Source organism: Pleurodeles waltl, unplaced genomic scaffold, assembly GCF_031143425.1.
Source record: "Pleurodeles waltl isolate 20211129_DDA unplaced genomic scaffold, aPleWal1.hap1.20221129 scaffold_107, whole genome shotgun sequence".
Classification (NCBI taxonomy): domain Eukaryota; kingdom Metazoa; phylum Chordata; class Amphibia; order Caudata; family Salamandridae; genus Pleurodeles; species Pleurodeles waltl.
In genome coordinates this window covers 311,956-332,047 of record NW_027149815.1, presented here as the reverse complement: position 1 = coordinate 332,047, position 20,092 = coordinate 311,956, and the positions used below count along the sequence as shown (strand labels likewise).

At 43.5% G+C, this 20,092-nt stretch overlaps 25 non-coding genes across 25 annotated transcripts; 19 read left to right on the top strand and 6 right to left on the bottom strand.

Moving 5' to 3' along the window:
- Positions 1–313: 313 nt before the first annotated feature.
- TRNAA-AGC (transfer RNA alanine (anticodon AGC)) lies at positions 314–385 on the top strand. The gene has a single exon. It is a non-coding gene; the product is annotated as a tRNA-Ala (tRNA).
- Positions 386–1,173: 788 nt separating this feature from the next.
- Positions 1,174–1,259, top strand: TRNAY-GUA (transfer RNA tyrosine (anticodon GUA)). Its single transcript is given in 2 exon segments — positions 1,174–1,210; positions 1,224–1,259. It is a non-coding gene; the product is annotated as a tRNA-Tyr (tRNA).
- A 1,192-nt stretch (positions 1,260–2,451) lies between these two features.
- On the top strand, positions 2,452–2,523 carry TRNAA-AGC (transfer RNA alanine (anticodon AGC)). The gene has a single exon. It is a non-coding gene; the product is annotated as a tRNA-Ala (tRNA).
- A 785-nt stretch (positions 2,524–3,308) lies between these two features.
- On the top strand, positions 3,309–3,394 carry TRNAY-GUA (transfer RNA tyrosine (anticodon GUA)). The gene is given in 2 exon segments: positions 3,309–3,345; positions 3,359–3,394. It is a non-coding gene; the product is annotated as a tRNA-Tyr (tRNA).
- A 1,192-nt stretch (positions 3,395–4,586) lies between these two features.
- Positions 4,587–4,658, top strand: TRNAA-AGC (transfer RNA alanine (anticodon AGC)). The gene has a single exon. It is a non-coding gene; the product is annotated as a tRNA-Ala (tRNA).
- A 786-nt stretch (positions 4,659–5,444) lies between these two features.
- Positions 5,445–5,530, top strand: TRNAY-GUA (transfer RNA tyrosine (anticodon GUA)). Its single transcript is given in 2 exon segments — positions 5,445–5,481; positions 5,495–5,530. It is a non-coding gene; the product is annotated as a tRNA-Tyr (tRNA).
- Positions 5,531–5,975: 445 nt separating this feature from the next.
- Positions 5,976–6,048, bottom strand: TRNAM-CAU (transfer RNA methionine (anticodon CAU)). Its single transcript has one exon. It is a non-coding gene; the product is annotated as a tRNA-Met (tRNA).
- Positions 6,049–6,722: 674 nt separating this feature from the next.
- Positions 6,723–6,794, top strand: TRNAA-AGC (transfer RNA alanine (anticodon AGC)). The gene has a single exon. It is a non-coding gene; the product is annotated as a tRNA-Ala (tRNA).
- Positions 6,795–7,580: 786 nt separating this feature from the next.
- TRNAY-GUA (transfer RNA tyrosine (anticodon GUA)) lies at positions 7,581–7,666 on the top strand. The gene is given in 2 exon segments: positions 7,581–7,617; positions 7,631–7,666. It is a non-coding gene; the product is annotated as a tRNA-Tyr (tRNA).
- Positions 7,667–8,111: 445 nt separating this feature from the next.
- TRNAM-CAU (transfer RNA methionine (anticodon CAU)) lies at positions 8,112–8,184 on the bottom strand. Its single transcript has one exon. It is a non-coding gene; the product is annotated as a tRNA-Met (tRNA).
- Positions 8,185–8,858: 674 nt separating this feature from the next.
- On the top strand, positions 8,859–8,930 carry TRNAA-AGC (transfer RNA alanine (anticodon AGC)). The gene has a single exon. It is a non-coding gene; the product is annotated as a tRNA-Ala (tRNA).
- A 786-nt stretch (positions 8,931–9,716) lies between these two features.
- Positions 9,717–9,802, top strand: TRNAY-GUA (transfer RNA tyrosine (anticodon GUA)). Its single transcript is given in 2 exon segments — positions 9,717–9,753; positions 9,767–9,802. It is a non-coding gene; the product is annotated as a tRNA-Tyr (tRNA).
- Positions 9,803–10,247: 445 nt separating this feature from the next.
- TRNAM-CAU (transfer RNA methionine (anticodon CAU)) lies at positions 10,248–10,320 on the bottom strand. Its single transcript has one exon. It is a non-coding gene; the product is annotated as a tRNA-Met (tRNA).
- Positions 10,321–10,994: 674 nt separating this feature from the next.
- On the top strand, positions 10,995–11,066 carry TRNAA-AGC (transfer RNA alanine (anticodon AGC)). The gene has a single exon. It is a non-coding gene; the product is annotated as a tRNA-Ala (tRNA).
- A 786-nt stretch (positions 11,067–11,852) lies between these two features.
- TRNAY-GUA (transfer RNA tyrosine (anticodon GUA)) lies at positions 11,853–11,938 on the top strand. The gene is given in 2 exon segments: positions 11,853–11,889; positions 11,903–11,938. It is a non-coding gene; the product is annotated as a tRNA-Tyr (tRNA).
- A 445-nt stretch (positions 11,939–12,383) lies between these two features.
- On the bottom strand, positions 12,384–12,456 carry TRNAM-CAU (transfer RNA methionine (anticodon CAU)). Its single transcript has one exon. It is a non-coding gene; the product is annotated as a tRNA-Met (tRNA).
- Positions 12,457–13,130: 674 nt separating this feature from the next.
- Positions 13,131–13,202, top strand: TRNAA-AGC (transfer RNA alanine (anticodon AGC)). Its single transcript has one exon. It is a non-coding gene; the product is annotated as a tRNA-Ala (tRNA).
- A 786-nt stretch (positions 13,203–13,988) lies between these two features.
- On the top strand, positions 13,989–14,074 carry TRNAY-GUA (transfer RNA tyrosine (anticodon GUA)). The gene is given in 2 exon segments: positions 13,989–14,025; positions 14,039–14,074. It is a non-coding gene; the product is annotated as a tRNA-Tyr (tRNA).
- Positions 14,075–15,266: 1,192 nt separating this feature from the next.
- On the top strand, positions 15,267–15,338 carry TRNAA-AGC (transfer RNA alanine (anticodon AGC)). Its single transcript has one exon. It is a non-coding gene; the product is annotated as a tRNA-Ala (tRNA).
- Positions 15,339–16,124: 786 nt separating this feature from the next.
- TRNAY-GUA (transfer RNA tyrosine (anticodon GUA)) lies at positions 16,125–16,210 on the top strand. Its single transcript is given in 2 exon segments — positions 16,125–16,161; positions 16,175–16,210. It is a non-coding gene; the product is annotated as a tRNA-Tyr (tRNA).
- Positions 16,211–16,655: 445 nt separating this feature from the next.
- Positions 16,656–16,728, bottom strand: TRNAM-CAU (transfer RNA methionine (anticodon CAU)). Its single transcript has one exon. It is a non-coding gene; the product is annotated as a tRNA-Met (tRNA).
- Positions 16,729–17,402: 674 nt separating this feature from the next.
- TRNAA-AGC (transfer RNA alanine (anticodon AGC)) lies at positions 17,403–17,474 on the top strand. Its single transcript has one exon. It is a non-coding gene; the product is annotated as a tRNA-Ala (tRNA).
- A 786-nt stretch (positions 17,475–18,260) lies between these two features.
- Positions 18,261–18,346, top strand: TRNAY-GUA (transfer RNA tyrosine (anticodon GUA)). The gene is given in 2 exon segments: positions 18,261–18,297; positions 18,311–18,346. It is a non-coding gene; the product is annotated as a tRNA-Tyr (tRNA).
- Positions 18,347–18,791: 445 nt separating this feature from the next.
- On the bottom strand, positions 18,792–18,864 carry TRNAM-CAU (transfer RNA methionine (anticodon CAU)). The gene has a single exon. It is a non-coding gene; the product is annotated as a tRNA-Met (tRNA).
- Positions 18,865–19,538: 674 nt separating this feature from the next.
- Positions 19,539–19,610, top strand: TRNAA-AGC (transfer RNA alanine (anticodon AGC)). Its single transcript has one exon. It is a non-coding gene; the product is annotated as a tRNA-Ala (tRNA).
- Positions 19,611–20,092: the final 482 nt, after the last annotated feature.

The following is a 20,092-nucleotide window of genomic DNA, read 5'->3' as shown; positions in this document are numbered from 1 at the left end:
AAAGAGCAGGGGTACCTTAAGTCATCTCACAAGATGTGGAAACAGCACTCAACCATATCCTTCTTTGATGTATCCTGAACCAGTTGCCTTGAATACTCTGGCTTTTTTCGATTGCATCTAGCTGTTGTGTGTGGGGAATTATTCATTCTAGAGTCAACCTTATTCCATAAAAAACGGTGCTAGAAAATCCAGCTGTAAATCATATGGAATTCCACACCTGACGCTTCCCATTCCAGTGTCATATGTGGTGAATGTACATTCAATAGAATTCCAGGTTTCCATGCGTGGAGCAAGGTCTCCCTCTACAGGATGTGGGGATGTAGCTCAGTGGTAGAGCGCATGCTTAGCATGTATGAGGCCCCGGGTTCAATCCCCGGCATCTCCAGCTTTTCGCCATGCTAATCTTGCCTTTTGACAGATAGCTAGGCTGGCATCATGAGTAAGGAAGTGAGATGTCATGCAGCTGGTGCCAGAACCCCACTTTCTTCGCCTTGCAAAACCTTTTGAAATGGGGCTATCTCATTTCCCGTGTTTTTATAGAAAAAAATAATCTTGCTTCCATAAGAAACCAAAGTGGTGATTTATCTTGGCATTCTTAGTATAGAAAACGGGCACAGCTGTCTTGGTCATTTATTTGAATTCTTCCTCTAAACCAGAGACTCTTACCAGAAGGTTTAAGAAAAACAGAATGTTTTCTTCATCCTAATCCCTTCTGAATGGTCCATTAATCTACTGGTTTTGCTTTTCCAGTTCCTTTCATAGAAGCATTAAAAATGCATGTTCTTCATGCTCCGTACGGAGTAATGACTCTCCTAACTTTCTGTCCTTTCCTTCATGTTCCCATGCTGTCATCCTTTTGCCAGAAATGCTTCCAAAGGGCTGTGGATTCCTCGGCCCCATGCCCTTTCAGGAAAACTCCTTTCTGTAGGATTTCTAATTCTAGGTCCCCTGCTTTCCTTCACGCCAGCACAGCACATTCAGGTAGGTAAGCAGTCCCCCTTTATGGTGATAAGATGTAGCTGAGAATGCACTCTAGGAAGTGGCAATTTGTAGAGCAAGCTGCAGGTCATATTCATGATTTTCAAGATTAGACTGCAGTACTCCCACCCCACTCCCGCCGCAACCATTATTGAAAGAAAGATGAATGCAGCATGGAAAGCTGTACTGCCTAATCCTCCGATAGCTCAGTTGGGAGAGCGGAGGACTGTAGTGGAGAAACAGAAATCCTTAGGTCGCTGGTTCAAATCCGGCTCGGAGGAGTTTCCCCTTTTTTGTTTTCCATAGCTGCTTTCTCTCTTGTTAAAACATTATGTGCCCCTCTGATTGAGAAACATTTCCCTAGCTCCAAATAAATGCTAGGACAGAAGGGTAGACTTCTTCTGCTTTCCAATGAAATTGACCACATAGTCATTTCTGAGGGATGTTGGAAGAGAAATAAACAAGGACCTGCAGATCAGAATTCATTCCAAAGCCTTGACTAAATATATGAAGGCACTTGGAAGACTTCCAGTTTCATTGTACCAAGGTAGATGTTTCGGCAGCCGAACCAGCTAAAACTCACCTACAATGAGTGGCCATGGATATGAAAGAGGGAATCTACAAAGACACCAACTCCTTAAAACTGAGCAAGATGCAATGTGGAGGAATAGTTTACAGATTTGGAGAAAATCTGAGATGTTTCTCTTGACAAAAGAAACACTGCAATGCCCTCACTGAGGATCGAACTCAGGACCTTCAGATTATGAGACTGACGCGCTGCCTACTGCGCTAAGAAGGCTGCTTGAAACCGCTAACAAATGCGTCTACACACCATGAAGAGGGAAGGTAGCAAAAATGCTGTTCTCATGTTGGAATATCAATACACTTCGGTTGCCTCGCTGGATTAAAATCGTCTGCAGTTATAATGGTCAGAAGACTGCTCTTTCCCAGTGCTTAAACCCACACCCCATACATTTAGCCATGCAAAAGAAATCAGGGCATACCATTCACCTCTCTAAGAAAGATCGTGCCATTTTTTCCTCCACATAACTGAGAATGAAATGGACTAAAACCCAGAATTAACATGCCGCCCCTAGCCGTAGATGCATCTAGATCTCAACACTGTACATGCTAATGTAACATAGCTGTGTGTCCTGCAAAAAGAGCAGGGGTACCTTAAGTCATCTCACAAGATGTGGAAACAGCACTCAACCATATCCTTCTTTGATGTATCCTGAACCAGTTGCCTTGAATACTCTGGCTTTTTTCGATTGCATCTAGCTGTTGTGTGTGGGGAATTATTCATTCTAGAGTCAACCTTATTCCATAAAAAACGGTGCTAGAAAATCCAGCTGTAAATCATATGGAATTCCACACCTGACGCTTCCCATTCCAGTGTCATATGTGGTGAATGTACATTCAATAGAATTCCAGGTTTCCATGCGTGGAGCAAGGTCTCCCTCTACAGGATGTGGGGATGTAGCTCAGTGGTAGAGCGCATGCTTAGCATGTATGAGGCCCCGGGTTCAATCCCCGGCATCTCCAGCTTTTCGCCATGCTAATCTTGCCTTTTGACAGATAGCTAGGCTGGCATCATGAGTAAGGAAGTGAGATGTCATGCAGCTGGTGCCAGAACCCCACTTTCTTCGCCTTGCAAAACCTTTTGAAATGGGGCTATCTCATTTCCCGTGTTTATAGAAAAAAATAATCTTGCTTCCATAAGAAACCAAAGTGGTGATTTATCTTGGCATTCTTAGTACGAAAACGGGCACAGCTGTCTTGGTCATTTATTTGAATTCTTCCTCTAAACCAGAGACTCTTACCAGAAGGTTTAAGAAAAACAGAATGTTTTCTTCATCCTAATCCCTTCTGAATGGTCCATTAATCTACTGGTTTTGCTTTTCCAGTTCCTTTCATAGAAGCATTAAAAATGCATGTTCTTCATGCTCCGTACGGAGTAATGACTCTCCTAACTTTCTGTCCTTTCCTTCATGTTCCCATGCTGTCATCCTTTTGCCAGAAATGCTTCCAAAGGGCTGTGGATTCCTCGGCCCCATGCCCTTTCAGGAAAACTCCTTTCTGTAGGATTTCTAATTCTAGGTCCCCTGCTTTCCTTCACGCCAGCACAGCACATTCAGGTAGGTAAGCAGTCCCCCTTTATGGTGATAAGATGTAGCTGAGAATGCACTCTAGGAAGTGGCAATTTGTAGAGCAAGCTGCAGGTCATATTCATGATTTTCAAGATTAGACTGCAGTACTCCCACCCCACTCCCGCCGCAACCATTATTGAAAGAAAGATGAATGCAGCATGGAAAGCTGTACTGCCTAATCCTCCGATAGCTCAGTTGGGAGAGCGGAGGACTGTAGTGGAGAAACAGAAATCCTTAGGTCGCTGGTTCAAATCCGGCTCGGAGGAGTTTCCCCTTTTTTGTTTTCCATAGCTGCTTTCTCTCTTGTTAAAACATTATGTGCCCCTCTGATTGAGAAACATTTCCCTAGCTCCAAATAAATGCTAGGACAGAAGGGTAGACTTCTTCTGCTTTCCAATGAAATTGACCACATAGTCATTTCTGAGGGATGTTGGAAGAGAAATAAACAAGGACCTGCAGATCAGAATTCATTCCAAAGCCTTGACTAAATATATGAAGGCACTTGGAAGACTTCCAGTTTCATTGTACCAAGGTAGATGTTTCGGCAGCCGAACCAGCTAAAACTCACCTACAATGAGTGGCCATGGATATGAAAGAGGGAATCTACAAAGACACCAACTCCTTAAAACTGAGCAAGATGCAATGTGGAGGAATAGTTTACAGATTTGGAGAAAATCTGAGATGTTTCTCTTGACAAAAGAAACACTGCAATGCCCTCACTGAGGATCGAACTCAGGACCTTCAGATTATGAGACTGACGCGCTGCCTACTGCGCTAAGAAGGCTGCTTGAAACCGCTAACAAATGCGTCTACACACCATGAAGAGGGAAGGTAGCAAAAATGCTGTTCTCATGTTGGAATATCAATACACTTCGGTTGCCTCGCTGGATTAAAATCGTCTGCAGTTATAATGGTCAGAAGACTGCTCTTTCCCAGTGCTTAAACCCACACCCCATACATTTAGCCATGCAAAAGAAATCAGGGCATACCATTCACCTCTCTAAGAAAGATCGTGCCATTTTTTCCTCCACATAACTGAGAATGAAATGGACTAAAACCCAGAATTAACATGCCGCCCCTAGCCGTAGATGCATCTAGATCTCAACACTGTACATGCTAATGTAACATAGCTGTGTGTCCTGCAAAAAGAGCAGGGGTACCTTAAGTCATCTCACAAGATGTGGAAACAGCACTCAACCATATCCTTCTTTGATGTATCCTGAACCAGTTGCCTTGAATACTCTGGCTTTTTTCGATTGCATCTAGCTGTTGTGTGTGGGGAATTATTCATTCTAGAGTCAACCTTATTCCATAAAAAACGGTGCTAGAAAATCCAGCTGTAAATCATATGGAATTCCACACCTGACGCTTCCCATTCCAGTGTCATATGTGGTGAATGTACATTCAATAGAATTCCAGGTTTCCATGCGTGGAGCAAGGTCTCCCTCTACAGGATGTGGGGATGTAGCTCAGTGGTAGAGCGCATGCTTAGCATGTATGAGGCCCCGGGTTCAATCCCCGGCATCTCCAGCTTTTCGCCATGCTAATCTTGCCTTTTGACAGATAGCTAGGCTGGCATCATGAGTAAGGAAGTGAGATGTCATGCAGCTGGTGCCAGAACCCCACTTTCTTCGCCTTGCAAAACCTTTTGAAATGGGGCTATCTCATTTCCCGTGTTTATAGAAAAAAATAATCTTGCTTCCATAAGAAACCAAAGTGGTGATTTATCTTGGCATTCTTAGTATAGAAAACGGGCACAGCTGTCTTGGTCATTTATTTGAATTCTTCCTCTAAACCAGAGACTCTTACCAGAAGGTTTAAGAAAAACAGAATGTTTTCTTCATCCTAATCCCTTCTGAATGGTCCATTAATCTACTGGTTTTGCTTTTCCAGTTCCTTTCACAGAAGCATTAAAAATGCATGTTCTTCATGCTCCGTACGGAGTAATGACTCTCCTAACTTTCTGTCCTTTCCTTCATGTTCCCATGCTGTCATCCTTTTGCCAGAAATGCTTCCAAAGGGCTGTGGATTCCTCGGCCCCATGCCCTTTCAGGAAAACTCCTTTCTGTAGGATTTCTAATTCTAGGTCCCCTGCTTTCCTTCACGCCAGCACAGCACATTCAGGTAGGTAAGCAGTCCCCCTTTATGGTGATAAGATGTAGCTGAGAATGCACTCTAGGAAGTGGCAATTTGTAGAGCAAGCTGCAGGTCATATTCATGATTTTCAAGATTAGACTGCAGTACTCCCACCCCACTCCCGCCGCAACCATTATTGAAAGAAAGATGAATGCAGCATGGAAAGCTGTACTGCCTAATCCTCCGATAGCTCAGTTGGGAGAGCGGAGGACTGTAGTGGAGAAACAGAAATCCTTAGGTCGCTGGTTCAAATCCGGCTCGGAGGAGTTTCCCCTTTTTTGTTTTCCATAGCTGCTTTCTCTCTTGTTAAAACATTATGTGCCCCTCTGATTGAGAAACATTTCCCTAGCTCCAAATAAATGCTAGGACAGAAGGGTAGACTTCTTCTGCTTTCCAATGAAATTGACCACATAGTCATTTCTGAGGGATGTTGGAAGAGAAATAAACAAGGACCTGCAGATCAGAATTCATTCCAAAGCCTTGACTAAATATATGAAGGCACTTGGAAGACTTCCAGTTTCATTGTACCAAGGTAGATGTTTCGGCAGCCGAACCAGCTAAAACTCACCTACAATGAGTGGCCATGGATATGAAAGAGGGAATCTACAAAGACATCAACTCCTTAAAACTGAGCAAGATGCAATGTGGAGGAATAGTTTACAGATTTGGAGAAAATCTGAGATGTTTCTCTTGACAAAAGAAACACTGCAATGCCCTCTCTGAGGATCGAACTCAGGACCTTCAGATTATGAGACTGACGCGCTGCCTACTGCGCTAAGAAGGCTGCTTGAAACCGCTAACAAATGCGTCTACACACCATGAAGAGGGAAGGTAGCAAAAATGCTGTTCTCATGTTGGAATATCAATACACTTCGGTTGCCTCGCTGGATTAAAATCGTCTGCAGTTATAATGGTCAGAAGACTGCTCTTTCCCAGTGCTTAAACCCACACCCCATACATTTAGCCATGCAAAAGAAATCAGGGCATACCATTCACCTCTCTAAGAAAGATCGTGCCATTTTTTCCTCCACATAACTGAGAATGAAATGGACTAAAACCCAGAATTAACATGCCGACCCTAGCCGTAGATGCATCTAGATCTCAACACTGTACATGCTAATGTAACATAGCTGTGTGTCCTGCAAAAAGAGCAGGGGTACCTTAAGTCATCTCACAAGATGTGGAAACAGCACTCAACCATATCCTTCTTTGATGTATCCTGAACCAGTTGCCTTGAATACTCTGGCTTTTTTCGATTGCATCTAGCTGTTGTGTGTGGGGAATTATTCATTCTAGAGTCAACCTTATTCCATAAAAAACGGTGCTAGAAAATCCAGCTGTAAATCATATGGAATTCCACACCTGACGCTTCCCATTCCAGTGTCATATGTGGTGAATGTACATTCAATAGAATTCCAGGTTTCCATGCGTGGAGCAAGGTCTCCCTCTACAGGATGTGGGGATGTAGCTCAGTGGTAGAGCGCATGCTTAGCATGTATGAGGCCCCGGGTTCAATCCCCGGCATCTCCAGCTTTTCGCCATGCTAATCTTGCCTTTTGACAGATAGCTAGGCTGGCATCATGAGTAAGGAAGTGAGATGTCATGCAGCTGGTGCCAGAACCCCACTTTCTTCGCCTTGCAAAACCTTTTGAAATGGGGCTATCTCATTTCCCGTGTTTATAGAAAAAAATAATCTTGCTTCCATAAGAAACCAAAGTGGTGATTTATCTTGGCATTCTTAGTATAGAAAACGGGCACAGCTGTCTTGGTCATTTATTTGAATTCTTCCTCTAAACCAGAGACTCTTACCAGAAGGTTTAAGAAAAACAGAATGTTTTCTTCATCCTAATCCCTTCTGAATGGTCCATTAATCTACTGGTTTTGCTTTTCCAGTTCCTTTCACAGAAGCATTAAAAATGCATGTTCTTCATGCTCCGTACGGAGTAATGACTCTCCTAACTTTCTGTCCTTTCCTTCATGTTCCCATGCTGTCATCCTTTTGCCAGAAATGCTTCCAAAGGGCTGTGGATTCCTCGGCCCCATGCCCTTTCAGGAAAACTCCTTTCTGTAGGATTTCTAATTCTAGGTCCCCTGCTTTCCTTCACGCCAGCACAGCACATTCAGGTAGGTAAGCAGTCCCCCTTTATGGTGATAAGATGTAGCTGAGAATGCACTCTAGGAAGTGGCAATTTGTAGAGCAAGCTGCAGGTCATATTCATGATTTTCAAGATTAGACTGCAGTACTCCCACCCCACTCCCGCCGCAACCATTATTGAAAGAAAGATGAATGCAGCATGGAAAGCTGTACTGCCTAATCCTCCGATAGCTCAGTTGGGAGAGCGGAGGACTGTAGTGGAGAAACAGAAATCCTTAGGTCGCTGGTTCAAATCCGGCTCGGAGGAGTTTCCCCTTTTTTGTTTTCCATAGCTGCTTTCTCTCTTGTTAAAACATTATGTGCCCCTCTGATTGAGAAACATTTCCCTAGCTCCAAATAAATGCTAGGACAGAAGGGTAGACTTCTTCTGCTTTCCAATGAAATTGACCACATAGTCATTTCTGAGGGATGTTGGAAGAGAAATAAACAAGGACCTGCAGATCAGAATTCATTCCAAAGCCTTGACTAAATATATGAAGGCACTTGGAAGACTTCCAGTTTCATTGTACCAAGGTAGATGTTTCGGCAGCCGAACCAGCTAAAACTCACCTACAATGAGTGGCCATGGATATGAAAGAGGGAATCTACAAAGACACCAACTCCTTAAAACTGAGCAAGATGCAATGTGGAGGAATAGTTTACAGATTTGGAGAAAATCTGAGATGTTTCTCTTGACAAAAGAAACACTGCAATGCCCTCTCTGAGGATCGAACTCAGGACCTTCAGATTATGAGACTGACGCGCTGCCTACTGCGCTAAGAAGGCTGCTTGAAACCGCTAACAAATGCGTCTACACACCATGAAGAGGGAAGGTAGCAAAAATGCTGTTCTCATGTTGGAATATCAATACACTTCGGTTGCCTCGCTGGATTAAAATCGTCTGCAGTTATAATGGTCAGAAGACTGCTCTTTCCCAGTGCTTAAACCCACACCCCATACATTTAGCCATGCAAAAGAAATCAGGGCATACCATTCACCTCTCTAAGAAAGATCGTGCCATTTTTTCCTCCACATAACTGAGAATGAAATGGACTAAAACCCAGAATTAACATGCCGCCCCTAGCCGTAGATGCATCTAGATCTCAACACTGTACATGCTAATGTAACATAGCTGTGTGTCCTGCAAAAAGAGCAGGGGTACCTTAAGTCATCTCACAAGATGTGGAAACAGCACTCAACCATATCCTTCTTTGATGTATCCTGAACCAGTTGCCTTGAATACTCTGGCTTTTTTCGATTGCATCTAGCTGTTGTGTGTGGGGAATTATTCATTCTAGAGTCAACCTTATTCCATAAAAAACGGTGCTAGAAAATCCAGCTGTAAATCATATGGAATTCCACACCTGACGCTTCCCATTCCAGTGTCATATGTGGTGAATGTACATTCAATAGAATTCCAGGTTTCCATGCGTGGAGCAAGGTCTCCCTCTACAGGATGTGGGGATGTAGCTCAGTGGTAGAGCGCATGCTTAGCATGTATGAGGCCCCGGGTTCAATCCCCGGCATCTCCAGCTTTTCGCCATGCTAATCTTGCCTTTTGACAGATAGCTAGGCTGGCATCATGAGTAAGGAAGTGAGATGTCATGCAGCTGGTGCCAGAACCCCACTTTCTTCGCCTTGCAAAACCTTTTGAAATGGGGCTATCTCATTTCCCGTGTTTATAGAAAAAAATAATCTTGCTTCCATAAGAAACCAAAGTGGTGATTTATCTTGGCATTCTTAGTATAGAAAACGGGCACAGCTGTCTTGGTCATTTATTTGAATTCTTCCTCTAAACCAGAGACTCTTACCAGAAGGTTTAAGAAAAACAGAATGTTTTCTTCATCCTAATCCCTTCTGAATGGTCCATTAATCTACTGGTTTTGCTTTTCCAGTTCCTTTCACAGAAGCATTAAAAATGCATGTTCTTCATGCTCCGTACGGAGTAATGACTCTCCTAACTTTCTGTCCTTTCCTTCATGTTCCCATGCTGTCATCCTTTTGCCAGAAATGCTTCCAAAGGGCTGTGGATTCCTCGGCCCCATGCCCTTTCAGGAAAACTCCTTTCTGTAGGATTTCTAATTCTAGGTCCCCTGCTTTCCTTCACGCCAGCACAGCACATTCAGGTAGGTAAGCAGTCCCCCTTTATGGTGATAAGATGTAGCTGAGAATGCACTCTAGGAAGTGGCAATTTGTAGAGCAAGCTGCAGGTCATATTCATGATTTTCAAGATTAGACTGCAGTACTCCCACCCCACTCCCGCCGCAACCATTATTGAAAGAAAGATGAATGCAGCATGGAAAGCTGCACTGCCCAATCCTCCGATAGCTCAGTTGGGAGAGCGGAGGACTGTAGTGGAGAAACAGAAATCCTTAGGTCGCTGGTTCAAATCCGGCTCGGAGGAGTTTCCCCTTTTTTGTTTTCCATAGCTGCTTTCTCTCTTGTTAAAACATTATGTGCCCCTCTGATTGAGAAACATTTCCCTAGCTCCAAATAAATGCTAGGACAGAAGGGTAGACTTCTTCTGCTTTCCAATGAAATTGACCACATAGTCATTTCTGAGGGATGTTGGAAGAGAAATAAACAAGGACCTGCAGATCAGAATTCATTCCAAAGCCTTGACTAAATATATGAAGGCACTTGGAAGACTTCCAGTTTCATTGTACCAAGGTAGATGTTTCGGCAGCCGAACCAGCTAAAACTCACCTACAATGAGTGGCCATGGATATGAAAGAGGGAATCTACAAAGACATCAACTCCTTAAAACTGAGCAAGATGCAATGTGGAGGAATAGTTTACAGATTTGGAGAAAATCTGAGATGTTTCTCTTGACAAAAGAAACACTGCAATGCCCTCTCTGAGGATCGAACTCAGGACCTTCAGATTATGAGACTGACGCGCTGCCTACTGCGCTAAGAAGGCTGCTTGAAACCGCTAACAAATGCGTCTACACACCATGAAGAGGGAAGGTAGCAAAAATGCTGTTCTCATGTTGGAATATCAATACACTTCGGTTGCCTCGCTGGATTAAAATCGTCTGCAGTTATAATGGTCAGAAGACTGCTCTTTCCCAGTGCTTAAACCCACACCCCATACATTTAGCCATGCAAAAGAAATCAGGGCATACCATTCACCTCTCTAAGAAAGATCGTGCCATTTTTTCCTCCACATAACTGAGAATGAAATGGACTAAAACCCAGAATTAACATGCCGCCCCTAGCCGTAGATGCATCTAGATCTCAACACTGTACATGCTAATGTAACATAGCTGTGTGTCCTGCAAAAAGAGCAGGGGTACCTTAAGTCATCTCACAAGATGTGGAAACAGCACTCAACCATATCCTTCTTTGATGTATCCTGAACCAGTTGCCTTGAATACTCTGGCTTTTTTCGATTGCATCTAGCTGTTGTGTGTGGGGAATTATTCATTCTAGAGTCAACCTTATTCCATAAAAAACGGTGCTAGAAAATCCAGCTGTAAATCATATGGAATTCCACACCTGACGCTTCCCATTCCAGTGTCATATGTGGTGAATGTACATTCAATAGAATTCCAGGTTTCCATGCGTGGAGCAAGGTCTCCCTCTACAGGATGTGGGGATGTAGCTCAGTGGTAGAGCGCATGCTTAGCATGTATGAGGCCCCGGGTTCAATCCCCGGCATCTCCAGCTTTTCGCCATGCTAATCTTGCCTTTTGACAGATAGCTAGGCTGGCATCATGAGTAAGGAAGTGAGATGTCATGCAGCTGGTGCCAGAACCCCACTTTCTTCGCCTTGCAAAACCTTTTGAAATGGGGCTATCTCATTTCCCGTGTTTATAGAAAAAAATAATCTTGCTTCCATAAGAAACCAAAGTGGTGATTTATCTTGGCATTCTTAGTATAGAAAACGGGCACAGCTGTCTTGGTCATTTATTTGAATTCTTCCTCTAAACCAGAGACTCTTACCAGAAGGTTTAAGAAAAACAGAATGTTTTCTTCATCCTAATCCCTTCTGAATGGTCCATTAATCTACTGGTTTTGCTTTTCCAGTTCCTTTCACAGAAGCATTAAAAATGCATGTTCTTCATGCTCCGTACGGAGTAATGACTCTCCTAACTTTCTGTCCTTTCCTTCATGTTCCCATGCTGTCATCCTTTTGCCAGAAATGCTTCCAAAGGGCTGTGGATTCCTCGGCCCCATGCCCTTTCAGGAAAACTCCTTTCTGTAGGATTTCTAATTCTAGGTCCCCTGCTTTCCTTCACGCCAGCACAGCACATTCAGGTAGGTAAGCAGTCCCCCTTTATGGTGATAAGATGTAGCTGAGAATGCACTCTAGGAAGTGGCAATTTGTAGAGCAAGCTGCAGGTCATATTCATGATTTTCAAGATTAGACTGCAGTACTCCCACCCCACTCCCGCCGCAACCATTATTGAAAGAAAGATGAATGCAGCATGGAAAGCTGCACTGCCCAATCCTCCGATAGCTCAGTTGGGAGAGCGGAGGACTGTAGTGGAGAAACAGAAATCCTTAGGTCGCTGGTTCAAATCCGGCTCGGAGGAGTTTCCCCTTTTTTGTTTTCCATAGCTGCTTTCTCTCTTGTTAAAACATTATGTGCCCCTCTGATTGAGAAACATTTCCCTAGCTCCAAATAAATGCTAGGACAGAAGGGTAGACTTCTTCTGCTTTCCAATGAAATTGACCACATAGTCATTTCTGAGGGATGTTGGAAGAGAAATAAACAAGGACCTGCAGATCAGAATTCATTCCAAAGCCTTGACTAAATATATGAAGGCACTTGGAAGACTTCCAGTTTCATTGTACCAAGGTAGATGTTTCGGCAGCCGAACCAGCTAAAACTCACCTACAATGAGTGGCCATGGATATGAAAGAGGGAATCTACAAAGACATCAACTCCTTAAAACTGAGCAAGATGCAATGTGGAGGAATAGTTTACAGATTTGGAGAAAATCTGAGATGTTTCTCTTGACAAAAGAAACACTGCAATGCCCTCTCTGAGGATCGAACTCAGGACCTTCAGATTATGAGACTGACGCGCTGCCTACTGCGCTAAGAAGGCTGCTTGAAACCGCTAACAAATGCGTCTACACACCATGAAGAGGGAAGGTAGCAAAAATGCTGTTCTCATGTTGGAATATCAATACACTTCGGTTGCCTCGCTGGATTAAAATCGTCTGCAGTTATAATGGTCAGAAGACTGCTCTTTCCCAGTGCTTAAACCCACACCCCATACATTTAGCCATGCAAAAGAAATCAGGGCATACCATTCACCTCTCTAAGAAAGATCGTGCCATTTTTTCCTCCACATAACTGAGAATGAAATGGACTAAAACCCAGAATTAACATGCCGCCCCTAGCCGTAGATGCATCTAGATCTCAACACTGTACATGCTAATGTAACATAGCTGTGTGTCCTGCAAAAAGAGCAGGGGTACCTTAAGTCATCTCACAAGATGTGGAAACAGCACTCAACCATATCCTTCTTTGATGTATCCTGAACCAGTTGCCTTGAATACTCTGGCTTTTTTCGATTGCATCTAGCTGTTGTGTGTGGGGAATTATTCATTCTAGAGTCAACCTTATTCCATAAAAAACGGTGCTAGAAAATCCAGCTGTAAATCATATGGAATTCCACACCTGACGCTTCCCATTCCAGTGTCATATGTGGTGAATGTACATTCAATAGAATTCCAGGTTTCCATGCGTGGAGCAAGGTCTCCCTCTACAGGATGTGGGGATGTAGCTCAGTGGTAGAGCGCATGCTTAGCATGTATGAGGCCCCGGGTTCAATCCCCGGCATCTCCAGCTTTTCGCCATGCTAATCTTGCCTTTTGACAGATAGCTAGGCTGGCATCATGAGTAAGGAAGTGAGATGTCATGCAGCTGGTGCCAGAACCCCACTTTCTTCGCCTTGCAAAACCTTTTGAAATGGGGCTATCTCATTTCCTGTGTTTATAGAAAAAAATAATCTTGCTTCCATAAGAAACCAAAGTGGTGATTTATCTTGGCATTCTTAGTATAGAAAACGGGCACAGCTGTCTTGGTCATTTATTTGAATTCTTCCTCTAAACCAGAGACTCTTACCAGAAGGTTTAAGAAAAACAGAATGTTTTCTTCATCCTAATCCCTTCTGAATGGTCCATTAATCTACTGGTTTTGCTTTTCCAGTTCCTTTCACAGAAGCATTAAAAATGCATGTTCTTCATGCTCCGTACGGAGTAATGACTCTCCTAACTTTCTGTCCTTTCCTTCATGTTCCCATGCTGTCATCCTTTTGCCAGAAATGCTTCCAAAGGGCTGTGGATTCCTCGGCCCCATGCCCTTTCAGGAAAACTCCTTTCTGTAGGATTTCTAATTCTAGGTCCCCTGCTTTCCTTCACGCCAGCACAGCACATTCAGGTAGGTAAGCAGTCCCCCTTTATGGTGATAAGATGTAGCTGAGAATGCACTCTAGGAAGTGGCAATTTGTAGAGCAAGCTGCAGGTCATATTCATGATTTTCAAGATTAGACTGCAGTACTCCCACCCCACTCCCGCCGCAACCATTATTGAAAGAAAGATGAATGCAGCATGGAAAGCTGTACTGCCTAATCCTCCGATAGCTCAGTTGGGAGAGCGGAGGACTGTAGTGGAGAAACAGAAATCCTTAGGTCGCTGGTTCAAATCCGGCTCGGAGGAGTTTCCCCTTTTTTGTTTTCCATAGCTGCTTTCTCTCTTGTTAAAACATTATGTGCCCCTCTGATTGAGAAACATTTCCCTAGCTCCAAATAAATGCTAGGACAGAAGGGTAGACTTCTTCTGCTTTCCAATGAAATTGACCACATAGTCATTTCTGAGGGATGTTGGAAGAGAAATAAACAAGGACCTGCAGATCAGAATTCATTCCAAAGCCTTGACTAAATATATGAAGGCACTTGGAAGACTTCCAGTTTCATTGTACCAAGGTAGATGTTTCGGCAGCCGAACCAGCTAAAACTCACCTACAATGAGTGGCCATGAATATGAAAGAGGGAATCTACAAAGACACCAACTCCTTAAAACTGAGCAAGATGCAATGTGGAGGAATAGTTTACAGATTTGGAGAAAATCTGAGATGTTTCTCTTGACAAAAGAAACACTGCAATGCCCTCACTGAGGATCGAACTCAGGACCTTCAGATTATGAGACTGACGCGCTGCCTACTGCGCTAAGAAGGCTGCTTGAAACCGCTAACAAATGCGTCTACACACCATGAAGAGGGAAGGTAGCAAAAATGCTGTTCTCATGTTGGAATATCAATACACTTCGGTTGCCTCGCTGGATTAAAATCGTCTGCAGTTATAATGGTCAGAAGACTGCTCTTTCCCAGTGCTTAAACCCACACCCCATACATTTAGCCATGCAAAAGAAATCAGGGCATACCATTCACCTCTCTAAGAAAGATCGTGCCATTTTTTCCTCCACATAACTGAGAATGAAATGGACTAAAACCCAGAATTAACATGCCGCCCCTAGCCGTAGATGCATCTAGATCTCAACACTGTACATGCTAATGTAACATAGCTGTGTGTCCTGCAAAAAGAGCAGGGGTACCTTAAGTCATCTCACAAGATGTGGAAACAGCACTCAACCATATCCTTCTTTGATGTATCCTGAACCAGTTGCCTTGAATACTCTGGCTTTTTTCGATTGCATCTAGCTGTTGTGTGTGGGGAATTATTCATTCTAGAGTCAACCTTATTCCATAAAAAACGGTGCTAGAAAATCCAGCTGTAAATCATATGGAATTCCACACCTGACGCTTCCCATTCCAGTGTCATATGTGGTGAATGTACATTCAATAGAATTCCAGGTTTCCATGCGTGGAGCAAGGTCTCCCTCTACAGGATGTGGGGATGTAGCTCAGTGGTAGAGCGCATGCTTAGCATGTATGAGGCCCCGGGTTCAATCCCCGGCATCTCCAGCTTTTCGCCATGCTAATCTTGCCTTTTGACAGATAGCTAGGCTGGCATCATGAGTAAGGAAGTGAGATGTCATGCAGCTGGTGCCAGAACCCCACTTTCTTCGCCTTGCAAAACCTTTTGAAATGGGGCTATCTCATTTCCCGTGTTTATAGAAAAAAATAATCTTGCTTCCATAAGAAACCAAAGTGGTGATTTATCTTGGCATTCTTAGTATAGAAAACGGGCACAGCTGTCTTGGTCATTTATTTGAATTCTTCCTCTAAACCAGAGACTCTTACCAGAAGGTTTAAGAAAAACAGAATGTTTTCTTCATCCTAATCCCTTCTGAATGGTCCATTAATCTACTGGTTTTGCTTTTCCAGTTCCTTTCACAGAAGCATTAAAAATGCATGTTCTTCATGCTCCGTACGGAGTAATGACTCTCCTAACTTTCTGTCCTTTCCTTCATGTTCCCATGCTGTCATCCTTTTGCCAGAAATGCTTCCAAAGGGCTGTGGATTCCTCGGCCCCATGCCCTTTCAGGAAAACTCCTTTCTGTAGGATTTCTAATTCTAGGTCCCCTGCTTTCCTTCACGCCAGCACAGCACATTCAGGTAGGTAAGCAGTCCCCCTTTATGGTGATAAGATGTAGCTGAGAATGCACTCTAGGAAGTGGCAATTTGTAGAGCAAGCTGCAGGTCATATTCATGATTTTCAAGATTAGACTGCAGTACTCCCACCCCACTCCCGCCGCAACCATTATTGAAAGAAAGATGAATGCAGCATGGAAAGCTGCACTGCCCAATCCTCCGATAGCTCAGTTGGGAGAGCGGAGGACTGTAGTGGAGAAACAGAAATCCTTAGGTCGCTGGTTCAAATCCGGCTCGGAGGAGTTTCCCCTTTTTTGTTTTCCATAGCTGCTTTCTCTCTTGTTAAAACATTATGTGCCCCTCTGATTGAGAAACATTTCCCTAGCTCCAAATAAATGCTAGGACAGAAGGGTAGACTTCTTCTGCTTTCCAATGAAATTGACCACATAGTCATTTCTGAGGGATGTTGGAAGAGAAATAAACAAGGACCTGCAGATCAGAATTCATTCCAAAGCCTTGACTAAATATATGAAGGCACTTGGAAGACTTCCAGTTTCATTGTACCAAGGTAGATGTTTCGGCAGCCGAACCAGCTAAAACTCACCTACAATGAGTGGCCATGGATATGAAAGAGGGAATCTACAAAGACATCAACTCCTTAAAACTGAGCAAGATGCAATGTGGAGGAATAGTTTACAGATTTGGAGAAAATCTGAGATGTTTCTCTTGACAAAAGAAACACTGCAATGCCCTCTCTGAGGATCGAACTCAGGACCTTCAGATTATGAGACTGACGCGCTGCCTACTGCGCTAAGAAGGCTGCTTGAAACCGCTAACAAATGCGTCTACACACCATGAAGAGGGAAGGTAGCAAAAATGCTGTTCTCATGTTGGAATATCAATACACTTCGGTTGCCTCGCTGGATTAAAATCGTCTGCAGTTATAATGGTCAGAAGACTGCTCTTTCCCAGTGCTTAAACCCACACCCCATACATTTAGCCATGCAAAAGAAATCAGGGCATACCATTCACCTCTCTAAGAAAGATCGTGCCATTTTTTCCTCCACATAACTGAGAATGAAATGGACTAAAACCCAGAATTAACATGCCGCCCCTAGCCGTAGATGCATCTAGATCTCAACACTGTACATGCTAATGTAACATAGCTGTGTGTCCTGCAAAAAGAGCAGGGGTACCTTAAGTCATCTCACAAGATGTGGAAACAGCACTCAACCATATCCTTCTTTGATGTATCCTGAACCAGTTGCCTTGAATACTCTGGCTTTTTTCGATTGCATCTAGCTGTTGTGTGTGGGGAATTATTCATTCTAGAGTCAACCTTATTCCATAAAAAACGGTGCTAGAAAATCCAGCTGTAAATCATATGGAATTCCACACCTGACGCTTCCCATTCCAGTGTCATATGTGGTGAATGTACATTCAATAGAATTCCAGGTTTCCATGCGTGGAGCAAGGTCTCCCTCTACAGGATGTGGGGATGTAGCTCAGTGGTAGAGCGCATGCTTAGCATGTATGAGGCCCCGGGTTCAATCCCCGGCATCTCCAGCTTTTCGCCATGCTAATCTTGCCTTTTGACAGATAGCTAGGCTGGCATCATGAGTAAGGAAGTGAGATGTCATGCAGCTGGTGCCAGAACCCCACTTTCTTCGCCTTGCAAAACCTTTTGAAATGGGGCTATCTCATTTCCCGTGTTTATAGAAAAAAATAATCTTGCTTCCATAAGAAACCAAAGTGGTGATTTATCTTGGCATTCTTAGTATAGAAAACGGGCACAGCTGTCTTGGTCATTTATTTGAATTCTTCCTCTAAACCAGAGACTCTTACCAGAAGGTTTAAGAAAAACAGAATGTTTTCTTCATCCTAATCCCTTCTGAATGGTCCATTAATCTACTGGTTTTGCTTTTCCAGTTCCTTTCACAGAAGCATTAAAAATGCATGTTCTTCATGCTCCGTACGGAGTAATGACTCTCCTAACTTTCTGTCCTTTCCTTCATGTTCCCATGCTGTCATCCTTTTGCCAGAAATGCTTCCAAAGGGCTGTGGATTCCTCGGCCCCATGCCCTTTCAGGAAAACTCCTTTCTGTAGGATTTCTAATTCTAGGTCCCCTGCTTTCCTTCACGCCAGCACAGCACATTCAGGTAGGTAAGCAGTCCCCCTTTATGGTGATAAGATGTAGCTGAGAATGCACTCTAGGAAGTGGCAATTTGTAGAGCAAGCTGCAGGTCATATTCATGATTTTCAAGATTAGACTGCAGTACTCCCACCCCACTCCCGCCGCAACCATTATTGAAAGAAAGATGAATGCAGCATGGAAAGCTGCACTGCCCAATCCTCCGATAGCTCAGTTGGGAGAGCGGAGGACTGTAGTGGAGAAACAGAAATCCTTAGGTCGCTGGTTCAAATCCGGCTCGGAGGAGTTTCCCCTTTTTTGTTTTCCATAGCTGCTTTCTCTCTTGTTAAAACATTATGTGCCCCTCTGATTGAGAAACATTTCCCTAGCTCCAAATAAATGCTAGGACAGAAGGGTAGACTTCTTCTGCTTTCCAATGAAATTGACCACATAGTCATTTCTGAGGGATGTTGGAAGAGAAATAAACAAGGACCTGCAGATCAGAATTCATTCCAAAGCCTTGACTAAATATATGAAGGCACTTGGAAGACTTCCAGTTTCATTGTACCAAGGTAGATGTTTCGGCAGCCGAACCAGCTAAAACTCACCTACAATGAGTGGCCATGGATATGAAAGAGGGAATCTACAAAGACATCAACTCCTTAAAACTGAGCAAGATGCAATGTGGAGGAATAGTTTACAGATTTGGAGAAAATCTGAGATGTTTCTCTTGACAAAAGAAACACTGCAATGCCCTCTCTGAGGATCGAACTCAGGACCTTCAGATTATGAGACTGACGCGCTGCCTACTGCGCTAAGAAGGCTGCTTGAAACCGCTAACAAATGCGTCTACACACCATGAAGAGGGAAGGTAGCAAAAATGCTGTTCTCATGTTGGAATATCAATACACTTCGGTTGCCTCGCTGGATTAAAATCGTCTGCAGTTATAATGGTCAGAAGACTGCTCTTTCCCAGTGCTTAAACCCACACCCCATACATTTAGCCATGCAAAAGAAATCAGGGCATACCATTCACCTCTCTAAGAAAGATCGTGCCATTTTTTCCTCCACATAACTGAGAATGAAATGGACTAAAACCCAGAATTAACATGCCGCCCCTAGCCGTAGATGCATCTAGATCTCAACACTGTACATGCTAATGTAACATAGCTGTGTGTCCTGCAAAAAGAGCAGGGGTACCTTAAGTCATCTCACAAGATGTGGAAACAGCACTCAACCATATCCTTCTTTGATGTATCCTGAACCAGTTGCCTTGAATACTCTGGCTTTTTTCGATTGCATCTAGCTGTTGTGTGTGGGGAATTATTCATTCTAGAGTCAACCTTATTCCATAAAAAACGGTGCTAGAAAATCCAGCTGTAAATCATATGGAATTCCACACCTGACGCTTCCCATTCCAGTGTCATATGTGGTGAATGTACATTCAATAGAATTCCAGGTTTCCATGCGTGGAGCAAGGTCTCCCTCTACAGGATGTGGGGATGTAGCTCAGTGGTAGAGCGCATGCTTAGCATGTATGAGGCCCCGGGTTCAATCCCCGGCATCTCCAGCTTTTCGCCATGCTAATCTTGCCTTTTGACAGATAGCTAGGCTGGCATCATGAGTAAGGAAGTGAGATGTCATGCAGCTGGTGCCAGAACCCCACTTTCTTCGCCTTGCAAAACCTTTTGAAATGGGGCTATCTCATTTCCCGTGTTTATAGAAAAAAATAATCTTGCTTCCATAAGAAACCAAAGTGGTGATTTATCTTGGCATTCTTAGTATAGAAAACGGGCACAGCTGTCTTGGTCATTTATTTGAATTCTTCCTCTAAACCAGAGACTCTTACCAGAAGGTTTAAGAAAAACAGAATGTTTTCTTCATCCTAATCCCTTCTGAATGGTCCATTAATCTACTGGTTTTGCTTTTCCAGTTCCTTTCACAGAAGCATTAAAAATGCATGTTCTTCATGCTCCGTACGGAGTAATGACTCTCCTAACTTTCTGTCCTTTCCTTCATGTTCCCATGCTGTCATCCTTTTGCCAGAAATGC